The following is a 21138-nucleotide window of genomic DNA, read 5'->3' as shown; positions in this document are numbered from 1 at the left end:
CAATGGTCAGATATAGATTCCACATCTGACATATGACAATTCGTCTACTCGTGACTGATTCTGTTGGAGCAAAGGGTTATGTCTAATACTTTAATAGATACCATTAAGGTTGGGCGATTGCATATGTTAAGTAAACCGGTATCGGTAGTACTTAAGTATTCCATCAAGCTGGAGCCTCTCAGATTGATATACGAGCTACCCCAGATGATGTGATGAGCATTAGCATCACTGCCGACAATTAGCGGAAGGCATTTTGAAGTGCAAATATATGACAACTCGTTTGAAAGCATCCGTATGGGATGGTTCAACATGTGGTAAATAAACCGAACAATAGACGTATTTGCTGACGGGGGTTCCGCCAGTTGCAGCAATTGTGACAACACATACATCTCTGGTTGTTAATTCAGAGATAAGTGCAGCAACGATAGCGTTGTTAACAAGTACACATGCACGCGGCATTGATCGAGGTTTGCCATTGCACTACTAAAAGCAGCAAAAACCGGGTTCACTAGGTTACCTAGGTAGAAGTTACTTTTGCGAAAAAAGGGTTCCTGCACCAAAGCCACTTGGGATTTGCCAATTTGCATAAGTCTACAAAGATTTTACGATTGACACTGATTTGATTTAAGCGATCTTAACTGTAGCAATTGCGAATTAAGTTAATAGACTCCACAACTTCAGCATTAATATGAACAGAGAACATCAAGAACGTCAAAGACGAACCACAGAGTACAATGTGTAAATCACATAATGCGAATCCATATTGACAATTTGTTGAAAAACTAAATAAAAACATTCTCATAATCCCTTATTTAACCTCAAGTTGAGATTGAATAAAAGTAGCCGATTATCTCGGAGAAGCATATGCATAATAACTGAGTTTGATATGTTCTTTTTCTAAAATATTTTGCTATTGGTTTGTTATTATAATGGCAAAATGAGTTATTTATGAGCTAAATATTTGCTAAAGCAATGTCTGTTATTATTTTTGCTTTTTTACCAACTATATCAAACAAACTAATATAAGATTTTGCTATTCAGTTATTCATATATTAACAGTAAAAATTGATATTGTTTTGCTGTTTTGTTCTACCCGGGAACGGCCGCGTCGGAAACCAAACTATTCCTCGAGTAAGATGTTATGATTTTCGACAGACTCCAGTATCTCCAGGGTATCTCCAAAAAACGAAGTACTCCACGATGTGTTTGTCCGAAGAGGATTATTTTCAAAAAATCAGTATCTCTAAAACACTCACTGCACGCAAGTATAGGTTTTCTTCTTTCACATAGGTGCATTTTTAAAATTTTCTATCGGGGGTCATTTTTACATACATTTTTGGGGTGGTTAAATCGGCTATCATTTAAGATTTCTGTGGAATTTGCACCAAAAATAGTGAAAAAATAAAAATTGTTCTAGATCCCCCGATAGAACCTTTTAGTTTACCCACTATATGAAAGAGGAGATCATCTACTTTCACGTGGTGGGTGTTTCAGAGATACTGATTTTTGAAAAATAATCTTTCCCCATAGACACACCGTGACTCATGTGTTAGTTTTGGAGATTTAGAAATTTGATAACGAGCCATATAAGATTCATGTCTAAATGCGAAAAAGACAGTATCCCTACGCGGAGAATTAAGTTGGGTTTTCTGTTTACCTCTCAAGTTCATCAATTAGAGTTTATTTCCCGACACCAGAACAGAGCATTTAGGTTTGACGCTGTATCATCAACGCTCGTATACCTATGGTATCAGATAGCATTACGTCAAATTTAATTACGAATGAAGAGCAGTCGTCTTGACTATGTGCAAATGTATGATAGTAAATGTGCCTTCCAGGTAACAATGACGAGAGTCTGGATCGCATAAATGTTAGAAAATGGGACGATGAGTAGAATCACAACTTATAATATTATTGATCACAAGTAAAGAATTTCGAACTTATCGAATGACAAAGTAACATTTTCTTAGTACATAAACAGCTTGCACAGTTTTCCATGTAAGGTCCTCATATATCGTCGATTAGTTCCGGCGAAATTCACGATGAATGTGTGGCTGCAAAACACCTATAAAACCATTTGAATCGCTGACGTGTGGGTGAACATTTAGCAGCAATCAATTATGAATGTCTACTATACTTTGTGCGCAAATGACTTTCTTCCCGCAATGCAATCGTTACTCGGGTGCACTTTTAGTATCCAAGATTCGCTCGTAAGAATCGAACGACATTTTCACGTTCGCGGTCATTTCAAGTAAATTGCGTCTTTCGGCATAAAAATATCAATAAACCATACATCCCGGAGCAATTAGCAGCAATTGTGTTGTGTCGTGCCGGTAGTAAATCGGATAAATGCGAAGCGGCAAACAAAGTGCACCCTTTGCCGTTTGGCGTTATTCCTTCCCGTGTAGATCGTGTTGGCAGTGAATTCCATCGAAGCTATATAAGTGATGTCCCTTCGTCGTCGGTGCAATTGAATCTTCACGTATGTCGCATCGAATCGCGTCAGTCTAATCAAATTGCTGCCGTAAATCTCGTTCGGAAGAGGGACTCTCACGATTCTATAACAGCAACGCGGTGACGACGCTGCTGGTGGCTACTGCGTCTGACTATTTATGAGCGGCATAGTTGAACCTGTTTGTTTAGCAACCTGATTTGCGAGGGTCAATTGGTGCCGCACTACACAAGGGGTCAATCTAATAAATCGAAGACGGACGAGAAACAAATTTATTGAATAAGCACCAGTCGTAAACAAGACATTATCAATTAGCACTGCTTGCTCTGCGCGATAATATAAGAATCCGTGTTTGTTGAAAGTGTTTATTTATTGATTACGTGTATACCTACTTGCCGCTAATACGCTTTTTGTGATCGCAGTGACAATAGTGAAGGTATAAGAAAATCCACAAAAGAAAAGCTTTTTCAGACAAATCTCGGGTACTTATTCAAAAGGACGTATGTGATTTTGTGAACAAAGATTTAAACGTCGATTTGTCCAATCTGATGGCACTCCCACGCAAACCAACACCACCAACAGGTTGCCGAAGGCTTCTCCTACCTGTCTGTGTTGATGGTTTGCGTGGGAGTACTATCAGAATGGACAAATCGACGTTTGAATCTTTGTTTACAAAATCACATACGTCCTTTTGAATAAGTACCCGAGAAATAGGTAATAAGAGGAAGGATTTGAATACGTCGACTGATAGATACATTTTTAATTTACGAATCCAAACCTAATGTCCTGATTTGACCTTGATGAGTATCAAAACTTCCTTACACTAATTATAAGTAACTGAGTCTGGGGCAAGTGTGTCACGTTAAGCGATTAGTTCTGTAACTTGTTCGAACTCCGATATGCTATCACTTTACACTAAAATTTTCACTAATTATTGACTTCCAGAAAAAATAAAGGCTGAAGCGTTTTAAAAATTGTTATAAATATCATGTTTTTTATGAGGCAGACGGCCACCTAGATAATATTGTCTTCCACTGATTGACCATTAGAAACAATTACTTTTTCGTTAAGTTTCACATGTAATAGACAACTTTATTTGAATTGATTGGTTTTAAAATCTTTTTTCTATATAAAAACCAATCTATGTATATATATGTATGCATATTCGCTAACTACTTCTGAACCACTTAAACGATTTCAAATAAATTTGGATCACACATTCACTATGTTCAGATGAAACTAGAGGATGGGAAGTCATTTGAAAAAGTGGGTGGATAAGAGGGGAGGGGAACTCTTTAGAAAAGAATAAAATCGGTGTAACTTTTCAACGAAATTTGAAACACACATTCTCTATTCCAAATGACAAAGGGGAAGGGAGGGTCATTATAATAAGGGGTAGGATGTGGGAGGAGGGAAACTCTTCAGAAAACGAGAAAATCAGGGTAACTTTTAACCACCAGGTCCGATTTCAACCAGATTTGGAACACCGAACACACAGTCTCTATCCCCAAGGGAAGAGAACAAGGGGGTTGAGTTAGTCATTAGGTAAAGGGGGAAGATTTGGGAGGGGGTATTGTTTAGTTAACGATCTTTTGTAACTTTTGAGTCGTTCAACCGATTTCCACCAAATTTGAAACACTTATTCTCTATCATAAACGATTATATAATAGATGGGAGAGTAAAAGGAGAAAGGAGGGAGGGACATGTTAATGAAACGAACGTTTTTTCATACCTGTTAAAGGCAACATTTAAAATGTCCCATTCTTTAATTAGGTTATTTGAGATTGTAAAATTCACTGGAAACCAATTCTTTTAATTAAAAAAAAATACAAAAAATATACATTTTCCCGGAAATAACATTTTCCGCATGTATCATATCCTTGAAAACATGTCTTTCCTCAAAAAAAAACCGCGAATATGAAATTTCCACGAAAATGACAACAATTAGTTTTGAACGTGACATTTCCCCGAATATAACGTACATTTATCGCGATAACTCCGTTTACGAACTGGTTTTAGCGAAATCAAATTGGCAATTCCAACAGCTGCGAAATGAAACTGGCAATTCTGGACAAGGCCGGGTACATAAAGCTAGTCTATATACATAAAAATGAATTTCTGTCTGTCTGAACCTTATAGACTCCGAAACTACTGAACCGATCGGCGTGAAAATTTGTATGCAGAGGTTTTTGGGGCCGGGGAAGGTTCTTAAGATGGTTTGAGATCCCTCCCTCCTTTGGAAATGGGGGCTCCCATACAAATGAAACATAAATTTCTGCACAACTCGAGAACTAAGCAGAGAATAAATCAATTTTAGGCGAAACGAAGTTCGTCGGGTCTGCTAGTATATTATAAAATTGAACTTAATTTTGACGCAATTGATTATAAAAAAGTGAAAATTTGCCTATGCAATATAAAATTCCGTACACTTTGTCTGGTAATACAACCGAATCTATCTGTGTTTCTGCTGGGTCGTTTACCTAATAGATATTTCACTGAATAAATGCCGCATGGCTCACTTGCCCCAAACTACGCTACCTTCATTCAGAAGTGATGAGCGGTTTGATAATGATTGTGCTGATAGCATAGGGTGCTCAACTCCAGCTCACTATTATCTGGTGTATTATTTTATTGTGACATTGGGAAGTCATATTTGAAACAAATGAGTATGTATACTAGAGTTGAATCAACTTTCAGTAACATTTGATTAAACCATATTTGTAATTATATCAACAATCATTATTGTCGCTTTGGCGCTTAATGTGATTGATTCTACAATATTTCCCCCTTATAGCTTTGTATTACAGTCACCTCTCGACAACTTGATATTAAGGACCAACGAGATAAGGAGAGATCGAAAAATGGAAGGAAAATTGGAATGGGTACTAGATCGAAAAAAGCTCGTTGCTATGAAAAACGACAACAAAACAAATGTCATTTCTTTTTTATGTGTTTGTTATTGTTCATAAGGAGACAGAATCCTAAACAAGATATACCCAGAATACATCGAGATAAGGAGATATCGAGATATATAAGTAATCGAGATGCAGAAAGCCAAAATGTATGTAGATTAAAGGGACCGAGAAAACCATCGACATAAGGAGAGATATCGAGATGCAGGGCATCGAGATGTAGAGAGTCGACTGTAGTTCAATGTCTATACATTGAAAATCTTACATTTTTATACTAAAACCTTACAGAACCTGTATATGCTCAAAAATATTATACAGAATTGTAAGACTTGTTTTTTGGTGTATAATCCCGTGTATTAGCGGGACATAGATTAAAACGACGATGCATTTGAAATGCGCGACTACTCAACTGCTGACCGACCCTATTAACTAGATAAAACGCTAGTTTAAGGACTTCAACTTTTTCAAGACAGGCTACCGTTTCCTCGTCATGATCCGTCCAGCTATATTCGATAACTAGCGATAACTGGAATTAGTGCCGAAAGATCCTGTGTGGACCATATTGTTTCGCTCCATACCATTGGAGCAGAGCAGGTCAATTAATTCCAAGAGTCCCTTTATTTAGTACATTTGGACTTCGAGAAAGTTTTCCGCCGTTATACTTTGACCGGCTTCAGAATGATAGGTATGTCAGCTTTGAGCATCTCGGCTGATATGTGATATTGTTCGATTTCATGGTTTGAATTTCTAGCAGTTAAGAAACTTCGGTATTTACGCGTGTTATACGTCGGACCCTAGGCAGATCATGTCGGAGTGGTGTTGGCCTGGCCGGCACTTGGAAACATTGTTTGAAATGCTCGAACAGTTGGGTCGGTCAGTGAGATATCGTAGAGTAGGTGGATATCCCCGGTTACTGCGAGTTTCTCTCCTTCGTCTGCGAGAGAGTTTGCTTACTCCTGTTGCCATGAGCATTTCACTTTCTTCTCCAGAGCCGAGTATCAATGGTGGGCTAAAACTCTGTCTCCTCTGTTTTTTATTCACTGTATCACGGCTTTGGCTACTCTTAATTTCTCTGTCTTCCTCCAGGTCTCATCAATGATCCGTTTTTTCATCCGTTAGTGGGGAAGAAGACGTTTTTAATGATCTTCTACGCTGCCACCTTCCGGAATATCTGCAGTACGAGTTTCTAGTTCTTTCACGAAGAACCTTGGCATCTTCCAGTCGGCGTGTGTTGAACCGTCGTCCAATTCTTTCCTTCTGCCGATGAATCCGCGCAATGCGCAGGCGTATTTCGCCGATGAGGAGGTGATAATCAGACGCGATATTGGCACTACGTTTATTCCGTACATCAATTTTCGGCTGATGCAGGTGTGGTCGATTTGATTTTCTCTTCCGTCATGGGAGACCCACGTGACCTTGTGAACCGGTCGATGAGGGAACAGCGATCCCCCGATCACTATGTCGTTATTATCACAGAATTTTACCAACAGCTCTCCGTTTTTGCTCAATATCTCCGAGACCATTTCGTCCCATAATGCGCTCATGATTCAAGTCGTCGGATCCGATCTTTGCATTGAAGTCACCCATACAGATCTTGATAGCACCCCTCGGAATTCTATCTACGACGGCATTGAGTTGGCTGTAGAAGTTCTCTTTGTCTTGCAGATCGGCAGCATCGATTGGCGCATAACATTGGTTTATAATAAGGTATGGGGTCCGTATTCTAAATCTGGCAATGATTAACCTTTCACTTATAGGTCCCATTTCATAAGCGCAGAGTGTGCCTGGGCCAGGGTAGAAATATTTCACAGTCAATGCAGTGAAAAACATGGATCTCAGTATAATCTGCAGTCGCCTTCATCGCCGTCATGGTGAGTGCGACTGGGTGCAGCCGAAAAATCTCGCTTAACTTTTCAAAAGGACCTAAGTAACATTTTTATCATGAATTAATTTGAGTACTGCAATCAAAAGCTTTTATGTTGTTCTGTTAATTGCGCTATTCAAATTAATTCATGAAAAAAATGTTACTTAGGTCCTTTTGAAAAGTTAAGCGAGAAATCATTTCCAACACCGATTGTTCAATTTCGCATTCAGCCACTCACAAGTCGCTCTGACAGGCTGCTCAGTTCGCGCCTTACCGTATGACTGTGAGTGGCCCATTTAAACGCGTGGTGATTTTTTTCAATTTGCTTGGTGAATGTGTATATTTTGCTGTGGTAAATTTCATCTTCGCGGCGCAGTGGGTGATGTGAGTTCTGTTGTTTACTTTTCTGCCTCTCCGGGAATGTGAGGTTGATTTCAAAGCAGGAAGAAAATAAAAACATGATATAAAAAAACATCACCTTCATCCAGTGCTGCCGAAAATTTACAACCCTGGCCTGGGCGCTTAGTAGTAAGCCAACTCCGCGAGGTTTAGGGTCATTTGGCCGAATGTCATTTGGCCGAATGCCGTTTGGCCAAATAGTTGAAATACGTTTCCTTATTAAGTGTGTGAAGTGAGTAGTAAGAAGGGTTTGTAGTGGGAAGCGAGAAGTGAGATAGCGAGTAGCAAGCAATACGAATCAAGATTATCTCTGAATGAAGAATAAACAAAGAAGAAGGCAGGAGGATGAAGAAAGAAGAAAGAATCAAGGAAGAAGAAGGAAAAAGGAAGAAGACAGAAGGAAGAAGGGAAAAGGAAGAAGGCAGAAGTAAGAAGGAACAAAGAAGAAGGAAGAAGAAAAAAGAAAGAAAAAATAAGGAAGAAGTAAGAAGGAAGAGGAAGAAGAAAGAAAGAAGAAGTAAGAAAAAAACAAGGAAGAAGGAAAAAGGAAGAAGAAAGGAGAAATAAAAAATAAGGATGAAGGAAGAAGGAAGGAGGAAGATGAAAGAAGAAAGAAGAAAGAAAGAAGAAGGGAGAAGAAGGAAGAAGAAATATGAAAGAAGGAAAAAGGAAGAAATAAGAAGGGAAAAAATATGAAAGAAGGAAGAAGGGAGGGATTTCTCACTATTCACTACTCGTAATCTGAGGTTAAATTTTTAACTTTTCGGCCAAACGGCCTTCGACCAAATGGCGTTCGGCCAAACAAAATTGATGTTTCGGGAACAGTAGGTGGTTGACCCAAAGTTCTTTATCCACCGGAATGAAGCTGCCATCTTAGGTATAGATTGCGGGGAATAGCATTTCATACTCAGCCGCTGGATGCCAGAACAGACGCTGTTGGAGCCGCACCTCCTTGATGAACAGACGCTCGATGAATCTGGGCAAATTTGTTAAAAGTTCCCAACACCAGCACTAGGCTATAGTGTGCTATAGTGTTTAAGCTAAAATTTTCTAATGGTAATTTTTAAAAAATTTACTGTTTTAATATAACCATTTACGTAAAGCCGATGACATGGCTTTGAAGTCAATCTCAAGGTAATTGCGTTTCGTTTCAATACTCTACTCCAGTGATCTTTCCAACATGAACCTATAACAATAACTAGGAAGGTCATCAGGAAACGAAATGTTACATACTCTTCCAATCATCAAATATCAATATGAATGATGTACAACATAGTTGTAACTATAGGAAGTCAAGTAAATGGCGAAAGTTGTGCTTGTATGGGCGGTATGCTTACGTTTGGATATGAATAAATATCTGATAATCCCTTCTATCTAGATCAGGGTTTAAATTCAGAGAATAATGAAGAAATCTATTACTTTTCATCTCTGTATATACTCAACGTAGAAAGCGTATCGTGAGAGACATCTATAGTAAACTGATACAAAAGAAATTACATTGGGGGGATGTACCTTTAGATAAAATGCTCCATATGAAAGGGGAACCGGTGCTGATGATGTATTTGAAACATGTATTACACAGCTATGCAAAAAATCGCGGCGCTTTTTCATAGCTTGTCGATGATCACTGCTTTTCGCATTCTGTTTTCATCGCACTCGTATCAGATTGCGGTACACTTGTTTTCTTGACCTGTAATAAGTAAGATAAGTAAGCCTTTCTTCTATCGTCTATAATTATCAATTGAGATCGAATTCCGCACCCCGTGATCTATATAAATGGCTGCTCTACGCTAGCCTACTAAAATAAGTAAATGTGATATGTATTCATCAGTCGCTTTAATTTTAAAGTATAATGTAACATTCAATCAATAGAGCACATTGCACATTGTTCACCTAACCAAATGACTAAACGTACATTTGTGAAACTGAAGCAACGAAACACTTGAAAATTTTATATCATTGTTTACTGATGGTTATCACATGGACGATATCTGCATATATGACTAATATAATGGGTTCATAATTTCAATCATGTTTCATTGCATAGTGCAAAGCTTTCTGCACTAGCTCAACACAAAGGTTAATGGTTCCACTTAGAAGCGGCGGTCAATTCATGTCGTTTGGAAATTTGTAACCATATCAGGTTTGCCAACATGTTTGTTCAAATTATCTAAGCATTTTCTTGCACACCGGTAATTGCATTGAATCGAGGTTGATAGAGGATAATGAAAAAATGGCCCCATTACAGGGCCAACTACTCATTTCTGACCATAAAATTCTGGACCAGTTCTCGGAGAATGTTTTTATGTGCAGAACAAAAGTGTTATTCCATACGCATCCGACCGTTACTGGTCGAATCCAATTTGAGCCGAAAATTGTACCGAAAAAAAAAACTGCTAGTAGTGGGTGTATAAAATACCTACTTTCTACCGTGACAAATCGTTTTGCAAAGCCGCGGGACGGTTTCGACGCATGTGTAATGATGCGTCACATAAACATCATTGTTTGTCATCGGTTTGAACAGGTGCCTTGGGCAAAACTTAAATTCGGGCATTTACTCGGTAAATAACACATGTGGTTGAGGTATTTGTACGGATATTAACTTCCATTTACAATGGCTTAAATTTCTAGAGCAGTAGCGTTTTTTCCCTTGAGGTTTTGTGTGCTTTTTCATGCTTTGGTAAAATTTACCTCATTCATCATATAACCGTAAAAAAAAGTTGTGTTTTGCTCAGTTTTATTCTTCCAGGAAATAAAGGAAATAAATATTTATTTTATGGAAAATTTTCTAACTGTTTATTGCTGATATGGACTTATTTATGGTAAAGTTGTATTTTTTTTCCATGGCTGATTTCGATTTCTTTATGGAAATTCTTCTTTTATAATTGCGATTTTTGCTTTTGAAAGTCCTAAATTTCTCTGCTCCGTGAAAAATTATTTTGTTGTTTATGGAAATTTTGTATTAGGGGAAATTTTGTATTTAATTATTGCTCCTACCCTAATTTTTTAGGTGAGTTTTTATTTTAGTCATTAAAAAGTTATTGATCAGCTAAGTTTTGTTCCTTGTCGGATGTTGTTATGAACGAGACGAACCAACCTTGGGCTGAAAGTCTCGCTAATAAAGACAAAAAAAGAATGTAATGCAAGAAAATTGATTGGCAATTATTACAGTAGGAAAAGCGTGGTCCAGACTTGCTTAGTTTTTCGAGCTTCACTCTTTGTGTCTTTGGAAAGACAGAGTAAGGGTGAAGTTCAGTAATACGGTAATACCAAACGTAATGCAATCAGATCGCTGAACAAGAAGGAATTCGATCTCATAATGAGCTCAAGCAATACAATATGTTTGAGCTTCAGTATTGACACCTTTCCTTCCAATCCTCCGGTAACTGTTCTGGTCCTAGATTCTGACTTTACGTCGAGCTTCTGATAGAATTTGCGTTATTAGAAGGCAGCAATTTTCTAAATATAATCGAAAAGTAAACTTTGGAAGTTATCTTCAGTTAAATTGCATCACTTAGAACTGCTCGCCAAAAATAAGTTTTTTCAGCCTTTTTTATCTATTGCTACAGGCTGAGGCGTGTATAACACTTAACGGAGCCGAGACTTCATGATATTTACAATCGATATCATCTTAGTAGGGAAAGGGGCATAAACCAAGATACTCGTGGCGACTCAAGGTTAGATTGCGTAATTACAGGACGGACGAGGTTGGGATTTAGATTTGAGGTATTACAGCTGCTCATCCGGGTACATATTTGGCGTCATTAACGGTATTGCGTAGCGTCGTGCTCGAATTGTGGTTCGTCAGGGAGCATCTTCCGGATGGCCTTAGCTTCGTGATACACGGAACAATAAGACAAGGACAAGAAAAAAACTGAGAAAGAAAAAAATAGGGGTATTAGACTTTTATATCAGACCAGCAAAGAAAGGCATAGATGGCCTGCATATAAACCCGATCGCGATCCCCAAATCTTTGAGTCTTTATTAACACCGTCGCCGTCGTCGGGGGTGACTATGGATCAAATGGGGGCGAGAATGAGTCACTGTTTCAATTACTTAGAATGCTTGCAGAATAGATTTAATATATCAGAGGGCAAGAAGACTAAAATATAAGATACCTTTTAGAAAGATTTTGCTGTATGACCCAATTGTCACCCCATTGTCACTACGAATACCGTGATAAAATTACTAACGCGGACTACCGTGATCAGGCGTCTTTTGACCGATTTCCCCCATTTTTTACGAATGTCTTACCCATCTCATCTAGTTTTACCATACTGTTGAGTTATGTTTCTAGGGATGCTTATTTTTTCCCTAGAGGGGCGTGAGTAAGGTTGCTTTTTTTTTTAAATATAGTAAAATTTACTTTACATGACATATTTCACTGTGAACAACACTTACAGGTTACAAAAATGTTTTATAACACTCAATGCTGTCCAATAGGCAGCTCGAAGTAGCTCGAAGTTATTCCCATCCCATTGTTGACTAAAAAGGACCAGCAGGACCAGAATAATGGACATCCCTAGCGACTCCAAAATGATCTTTATGACTGATCAGTTCTCAAAACTATTGTGGACTTTGAATCAATTGGTCTACCAGGTCAACTGCGCTCGATGCAAATCTGTTCCTAAGTTTGGATGAAATGATACGAAGTTCCTCCAGAAATTCCTACGAAAGTTTTTCCTGGAATTCTTCCCGAAGTTCCTGTGGCAGTTCCTCCAGGAAATCCTCCACAAATCCCTCCTGGAATTCTTCTAGAAGTTCCTCCAGGAATTCCTCCAGAAGTTGCTCCAGGAATTTCTCCAGAAGTTGCTCCAGGAATTTATCTGGAAGTTACTCTAGGAATTTCTCCGGAAGTTTCTCCAACAATTCCTCCAGAAGTTTCTCCAAGAATTCCTCCGAAAGTTGCTCCAGAAATACCTCCGGAAGTTCCTCCAGGGATACTGCCGCAAAGTCCTCTGGAAGATTCTTCTGCAATTCCTCCGAAAGTTCCTCCAGGAATACCTCCGGAAGTTACTCCAGGAATTCCTCCGGAAGTTTCTGCCATTGGGTTTCCATTGGCAAATTTGCATTTCATCTTTCATCAGTCATAGAGATCATTTTGGAATCGCCAAGGATGTCCAGAAGAAACATATTGTTCACACATAGTATAGTCGAATCTATGACAAAAGGTCGAAAGACAAAAGGTCGAAAGGACAAAAGGTCGAAAGACAAAAGGTCGAAAGACAAAAGGTCGAAAAGACAAAAGGTCGAAAGGACAAGCAATTTTCAAAGAAGGAGTAATGACTATGAAACAATATTATGAATATCTAGACACAGGGGTTAGACAAAAAGGTTGAGATAGGCAAAAAATTGTCAAAGTTCAAATCAGCATAACTTTGCGTAGAATGATCCGATTTTGATCAAACTGGGACCATCGGACGCGGATACTCTTCTAGTATACTGGACTTATGCGAAACCTGTTATTGGCCCTTGGCCACCGGTGGTGTTCCGGGTTTTCCGAGGGTATGTTAAAAATGCATTTTTTCTGCTGCTTGTCATTTTATATGACGTTTACTGCCATGTTTTCCCCAGAAACTAGAACTAATATGCTGACCAATGCTGGCTGCAGATCGAAAATCCGATGGGTATACGCAGGAATATGGCCATTTTCATGAAAACGATACGGGATTACGCCATACACCCTGAACAAATGTCACTTTCGCAGAACTTCTGGAACCTGTTACAAATTGGCCAAAGAGTCTCACAGTCCTCAAAATATATCTCTAATAAAGGTCCTATATTCATCGTCTTGGGAAAACATGAATTTTGACACCCATATATGCATGGTTCCAGATGGTGCCAAAACCGGCCCCTCCTGGAAGGCCCATGGAACCTGCTATAAGGGTGGCAGTGGACACTATCATTCTGGACATGTTTCTGTAATCATCATCTTGCAAATCCATGAAGTCAGATACTCATATTTACATTATTCCGATCTGTTATCATTCCATCATGTTCCCGGTACCGTTTTTACGGAAATGGCCGTATCTCTGTGTAGTTTAAATGGATTCTCGATCTACAGCCACCATTGGCCGGCATATTAGTTCTAGTTTTCGGAGAAAGCATAAAACATGATGAAAGTTAACGTCATATAAAATGACAAGCAGTGGAAAAAATGCATCTTGAACATACCCTCGGAAAATCCGGAACATTTCCGGTGGCCAAGGACCAATCTCAGGTTTTGCAGGGAGACAGTATACTAGAAGAGTGTCCGCTTCTGATGGTCCTGGTTTTATCAAAATCGGATTATTATACGCATAGTTATGCTGATTTGAATTTCGACTTATTTTTACCTATCTCAACCTTTTTGTCTAACCCCTGTAGTTCTGTTAAAGATAAAAAAGACGCCTGCATTAAAAATTCACCTGCGTGTAATACACATCAAAATGTGCGATGAGCGCCATGTTGACAAATCGAAGTGACATATAGAAAACTCAAATATTCATCTATTAGTTGTACTCACTGAATGATTTTTATTCAATTGTTAAAATTGTGAAAAAATAAAAGCGCAGATTTTTTTGACAACTATGTAACTCTGGTGCGAGATTGATTCTCTCCGTTTCAGTTTTTTTTCTATTTCGACCTTTTGTCCCTTTCGCCTTTTTGATCTTATTGATATTTTTTTCGTTCGACCTTTTGTCCCATTCGACCTTTTGTCCCTTTCGACTTTTTGTTCTTTCGACCTTTTGTCCCTTTCGACCTTTTGTCCTTTTCGACCTTTTGTCCCTTCGACCTTTTGTCTTTCGACGTTTTGTCTTTCGACCTTTTGTCCTTTCGACCTTTTGTCTTTCGACCTTTTGTCCCTAGCCCAGTATAGTCAATGCTATAATAGTCTTATAAAACATTTTTTGGAACCTTTAAGTGTTGTTCACACTGAAATATGTCATGTAAAGTAAATTTCACTATGTTTTGAAGAAAAAAAAAACCTTACTAACGCCCCTCTATGGAAAAAATGAGCATCCCTAGAAACATTACTCACCAGTATGGTAAAACTAGATTAGATGGGTAAGACTTCCGTAAAAGGATTGAGAGAATCAGCTGTTCGAAAATTTAGTTCCCATGATTTTCTGATTGCGGTATTCGGCGTGTTAACGAGGCTTTGGGCCCTGGGTGGTCAAAAATAAGTCTTTCAATCGATTGCCATGAAATTTTCAGGGACTGAGATACAATATGTAAACTTGGTTTACGTTTGACTAATTCCCTTTAATTCTTCAATATATCCACAAGCTTAAACTTTTTTCTTAAAGGCACAAAGGCTGATTTTGTACAAGGACTGAACCAAAACTTTTCCGTCAAAAATGTTGTCCCGTTTTATTGTCTCAGCGATTATTTGACTTAATAAGGTGAACTCCTGGGGCCCTGTTTAGACTAGCGGTAAGACACGCGGCTACAAAGCAAGGCCATGCTGAGAGTGGCTGGGTTCGATTCCCGGTGCCAGTCTAGGCAATTTTCGGTTTGGAAATTGTCTCGACTTCCTTGGGCATAAAAGTATCATCGTGTTAGCCTCATGATATACAAATGCAAAAAATGGTAATTTGGGTTAGATACCTCGCAGTTAACAACTGTGGAAGTGCTTAATGAACACTAAGCTGCGAGGCGGCAATGTCCCATTGGGGGATGTTATGCCAATGAAGAAGAAGAAGGTGAACTTTCCCAAAGAGCCCATCTTTTTTGACACCTCTACTGCCGTGAATCGCATATCTGTCTCATCTTTGCTGAGTTTCCTATTCATATGGGACAAATATGCGATTCACGGCAGTCTACCCGATCAATAATGCGAAACAAAATTATAATAAGAGTAGTGAATTGAATTGGATTATCTTTATTTACGAGATTTTCGGCCCTAGGCAGAATAAGAGGAGTTATTTATTTCAAAAAAATATTGTAACAAATTGTATTATAAATTTAAAAAAAACAGAATCACCGTCTTGGACCAGACGTTGTCGTATATACTGAACACTTAACATCTAGCATTAGACAACGGACAGGGTATATATACAACACCCAGTGAACCAGTGGAGAATTTTTCGCTTTACGAAAAGTTTTCTCCTTACCAGGGCGGGAATCGAACCCACACTCCATAGCACATGCGTCTAGATGACTGACGTCGCTAACCGCACGGCCACGAAGTCCACATTTTCCAAAACCGTCCAAGCAACAAAATTTGACTGGTTAGTTGTTAAAATAACAAAAATTATAACAAAAATCCCACTAGCCGTAACACAATTATTACATAAGCTGATACCTTTATATCAACATTATAACAAACGTTGATATAATTATTAGGTACAAAAATCTACATCAAAAGTAATTGCCTACATTACGTATAAAAATCCGGCACGCTACAAATGACGGATTGTTATCCATAATGTAGTCAATTAACTTTGTTCCAGCTTTTCATATTGAACGTGGTTCAAGTTATAAGGTTACCTTCGATTTTTCCCCCAATATCTACGAACAAAAAATGTTTTGCCTTTCTCGTACACCAAGGTGTAACTTCTTCTTCTTCATTGGCATTACATCCCCCACTGGGACATTGCCACCTCGCAGCTTAGTGTTCATTTAGCACTTCCACAGTTATTAACTGCGAGGTTTCTAAGCCAAGTTACCATTTCTGCATTCGTATATCATGAGGCTAACACGATGATACTTTTATGCCCAGGGAAGTCGAGACAATTTCCAATCCGAAAATTTTCTAGACCGGCACCGGGAATCGAACCCTGCCACCCTCAGCATGGTCTTGCTTTGTAGTCGCGCATCTTACCGCACGGCTAAGGAGGGCCCCACCAAGGTGTAACGAAAATGCTATATATTCACTTCCAAGACGACTTTGTGATAGAATGTCCGGAGACCCATAGTGTTGTATACCAATCGACCCAGCTCGACGAATTGAGATAATGTCTGTCTGTGTGTATGTGTGTGCGTGTGTGTATGGGTGCGCGCAAAATGAAACTCACTCATCTTTTAGGCACTTGTTTTTAATCCGATTTATTTTCAACAAGTTGTATTCGACGGGGAACCCTGTCCCATTGATTTCTATTGAAAATTTGGCCAGATCGGACTATGGGATCAAAAGTTATGATCAAAATACGAATTCCATTCAAAAACACGCTAAGAAAATCTCACTCAAGTCTTTTTAGTATATATAAAGCACGAGAAAGGCACAAACGCCGCTAGGTGGATGAATCAGAATTTTTTTTCTGGCAATGGCAATGTCAATTTCAGTGAAAATATACATGACAAATGCTGTTATAATTTTGATGTAAAATTAAACTGGTCAAAGATTATATTCTATCGAATTGTCTAATTATTACAACCGTTGTTATAAATAACAACCAATCATTGATATAACTGTGTGTTATTATTTTGTTCTGCATTCCTTTGTCAAAAATTGAAAACATAAAATCAAAAAAGTGCTGCAGTGTGAACCTGCCTGAAGTATAAGCATGAAGCTCTCTAAAAATTTGGCGAATTAGATTTCAGCACTTAAATTTTTTATTGGTTTTTTACTTTAGAAGCGCCGAAATATATGGAAATTTTGGAAAGTCAACCGAAAATTAGTCAAATAATTACAAATGTTGACGTTAATGTTAGGTATTAGCCAATCAAAAAAGTTGACGGGAGAGGTCAATACCAAACGTTCTATTCCACAATATTCTCAGTTCATCTCAGTTTACATTTTCTAACTCTTAACACATGTCAACAGCTGATCTTGTTCATGCAGTCATGGATAGTGCTTACCAGGCTCTATAAAATCATTATTGCAGTCATGGATAGTACTTACCAGGCTCTAGAAAATCATCCTTGCATCAAAACCAGAAAAATTCCCAACATTTTTTTTTATGATACCTATCACCTATATCCTTCCCATTTCATACACAATCTCATATCTAATGTTGTTTTGCAGCCATGCTATCATGGTGCTTATAATTCGGATATTGTATCTGCTGCTTTTGGATCCACCCGGATCGAACGTCCTCTTAAAGACGCACCAACCCACTCGGAGATTGGATTTTTACCACGTGATACATTTGGATCATACGTCCTCACCGAGACGCACCAACCCACTCAGAGGTTGGACTTCTTTCCATGAGATCCACCCGGATCAAACGTCCTCTCAGAGACGCACCAACCCACTCGGAGATTGGATTTCTTCATATCATCCATTCTTATGAAACGCTTCTAAATACAACCTTTTTTCCAAATCAAGAAAACGTTCTATTCCACAAAATTCTCAGGTCATCTCAGTTTACACTTTATTATTCCCGTTCACACTAGCCTCGCCAAATGGCTAAATTCTAAACTGATCGAATCTTCAATTAAAATGTTTCCGCCCTCCGAACATCTTCGTTACAGATGTCAACCTTCAAAATCTCATAAATTTTGGAAAATCTTCCACAAATGGTGTTTTTTTATAAACACTAGCACCGACAAATGGCTGAATTCAAAAAAGGAAAACCATTTGCTTCGTTGCCATCAATATATATCAAAACAGTATTAATTCAATAAATAATTCTGATACAGCCCTTTTATGTTATCACAATAGACAAAAATCATAACCAGCCCTGTAGGGCTAGCCAATTGAGCCAATGATAAAAATGTCATAAACGCCACTCAAACTTTCTTCGTAGGGCAAAATTAAACGAAAAATGAAACAACTTACGTGCATGATCCAACAAGATTCAATCCGACATTTGAAATGGCATCAGCCATAGGAAATCACTTTTCACACACACTATTTTTCTCAATTTTTAACTGTCGCGCACAAGCAAAAATAATAAATTTAGGCACCATTGCAGGGAGCGTAATCATTACCGACTATGCCATTGTCGGGTTTCTCTTTTTATTTAAATAATTGAACACATAATTCAACATCAATTCGTCACTTTTTTATTTATCTTTTTTTTTTCAAATTCATTTTTTTCTATTTTGTTACACACATCCGTCCACTAATGCGTTCGTCACAAAACTGACTACCCCAACGGACATGCTCGTTCATGTCTTCCGCGAGCGGCCTTCTACCTTTTACGCTCCATAACATAACTCTCTCTCTCTCTCATGTGGGTCGTCACAATTCAAAGTTTGGCTGTAGAGTGCCATCATTTGTCTAACAAATTCTACAAACAACGCGATGTTTGTTTTAATTATACAATTGAATAATAATCTATTTCTTTAAATATGATCCTACTTTTCAAATGTATTGATTTTATTATATTCTCAGCATTCTTATATTATTTCCTACAGACCGGTTTGGGTTTACACTTCTCGCAGGGCAAGGGAAGAATGGATAGACAGCAACTAGCGATGAGCCATAACATATATAAAGAAGAGAAGCACATTATGAAGCACTAAGAAGCACATTATGAAATCGTAAATTTCAATTTAGTATCGGCTCCGTTATGCCTTATGGCGCTTGAGCCTAAAAGAAGCTAACTAAAAAAAATATCTAGTATCTTATTTTTGCTCTTCTTATCTCTACTCTTTTTAATTTTATTTTTTCTAATTTTTCTTTTTTATTCTTTCGTCTTCTTTCTTTCTTCTAACACCTTTCTTTTTTATTCTTTCTTCTTTCTTCTTTTCTTCTGCTTTCATATTTCTACTTTATTACTTCTCTTTCTTTCTTGATTCTCTTCTTCCTTTCTTACTTCTTTCTTTCTTTCTGTTCTCTTGTTTTTCCTGCTTTCTTCATCCTTCAATCTTCGTCCTGCTTATTCCTTCTTCTTTCTTCCTTTTTCTTTCTTCCTGCTTCATTCTGCGTTCTTTCTTCTTCCTACTTCATTATTTATTCTTCCTACATCCTTTTTCCTTCTTCCTTCTTCTTTTTTCTTTCTTCTTTCTTCTTCATTCTTTCTTCCTTCTTCCTTCTTCTTTCTTCCTCTTCATTTTTCCTTCTTCTTTCTTCCTTCTTCTTTTCCTTTCTTCTTTCTTCCTTCTTCTCTCTTCTTTCATTCTTTTTTTCAATTTTCTTATTTTTTCCTTTTCCCCTCTTACTTCTTCCTTCTCCCTTCTTCTTTCTTCCTTCCAACTTCCTTGTTTCTTTTTGCCTTTCCCGTATACAAAGTAAATATACGTAAAGGCTATAGGATCGCTCCAAATGTGTATGTGTGTATGTGTACAAAAATGTGAGACACACATTTTGGTACTTAGCTTTATTCGATTTGCTCGCAACAAGTTGCATTCTACGCACTGGGGAATACTTCAGCCCAAATCCTATTCAAAAGTCAAAAACAATGAATCACCCACTTTGAGCGTGCTTACAGCGGCACACTAGGAGTTAAATTTCTGAAATCAATATGGCGAAAGGCATCTAAGGTTCGATTTCTCAAAATTAAACACCTTCATCGAAAAAGTATTTGGTAGGTGTAATAGAAAGCACCTTCCTACACAACTGGTACCAAATAGTATTACGTGAAAAGCCCCTACTTTTGAGAAATCTCGCCCTAGATGCCTTTCGCCTTACAAATGTCTGGTGGTTAACTCATGCTGTCTATTTGCGCATAACGATAGCGCCTGGATGATGGCAGCGGCGGGTAGAAAACCAGCCACTGCCAATAATTCTGTTTTTTTATATTGCCATATTATTTTTCGTTTTTGTACTCTCAAATGTTAATACTAATTTGCATGGGATGAGACATGGGATTTTTGAAGCAATGCTGGCTGTCAAAACTTCACCAAAATTTCAATGCTAGTTTTGTCGAAATTGTGTATGAAAAAATGTTCACGTTTTGTCGTGTTTTTCTAGGTTTTTATTGATTTCTAATGTTTAATGTTTTAATTTTAAAATCAATATAGGTATCAATAATGAGGGTATGTAGAAGGTTTTCAAGCATGAATCGATCATGAAATTAATTGCAAGTTTTTTTTAACCTTTTTTACAATACTATGTTCTGTAAAATAAATTTTTTGATTAGATTCCAAGCCCGTCCAAGCAACAAAATTGTCAGCGTTGGAAAAATTGGAGTGTCCTTGATAAGCTCCACACGCCCGTTTCAAATCACTCAGAGACTGAGTGAAATTGTATTGCCGTCTCTTTCTTCTCTCACGGAAAAAATACTCAATCTTCGTAAAAAGTGGAACTACTCAAATTTTGAGTAGTTCCACTTTTTACGAAAATTGAGTAACTTTTCAGTGAGAAAAAAAGAGACGGCAATACAATTTCACTCAGTCTCTGAGTGATTTGAAACAGGTGCGCACAAAAAAAAAAACCATTTCACGCAAGTTCACGCAATCGGGACTTATTTTTATTTTAATATAGTAAAGTTTGCTAGGAAACCTATAGGGTAACCGTACCCTTAGTGGAGGTAGCACCAGTAGTGGAGGTAGTGGGGTTTTAATGAGATTTATCATATTTATATAGTTTACGATGGTTTCAGTTGATGCGTCGTGCTTTAAATATCCTGTTAAATGCAACTTATCTTAAAATTTCGCTTGAAAAACTATTGAAAACAATGATTTTCCTTAACAAAATT

At 37.9% G+C, this 21138-nt stretch overlaps 1 protein-coding gene across 4 annotated transcripts in view; it reads left to right on the top strand.

Moving 5' to 3' along the window:
• The window catches only part of LOC134225491 (neprilysin-2), a 115277-nt gene that overhangs the window by 50380 nt on the left and 43759 nt on the right, over positions 1-21138 (top strand). Inside the window, exon 1 of one of the 4 annotated variants that reach the window (XM_062705606.1) lies at positions 2224-2888. The exons of the other annotated variants lie outside the window; for them this stretch is intronic. The gene's annotated coding sequence lies outside the window, so the exon portion shown is untranslated. Of the gene's footprint in view, positions 1-2223; positions 2889-21138 lie in introns of those variants that run through there. 4 annotated transcript variants of the gene reach the window in all.

This window comes from Armigeres subalbatus, chromosome 3, assembly GCF_024139115.2.
Source record: "Armigeres subalbatus isolate Guangzhou_Male chromosome 3, GZ_Asu_2, whole genome shotgun sequence".
Taxonomy (NCBI): Eukaryota; Metazoa; Arthropoda; class Insecta; order Diptera; family Culicidae; genus Armigeres; species Armigeres subalbatus.
Note: the sequence above shows the minus strand (reverse complement) of the source record. Positions and strands in the feature narration are given on the sequence as shown.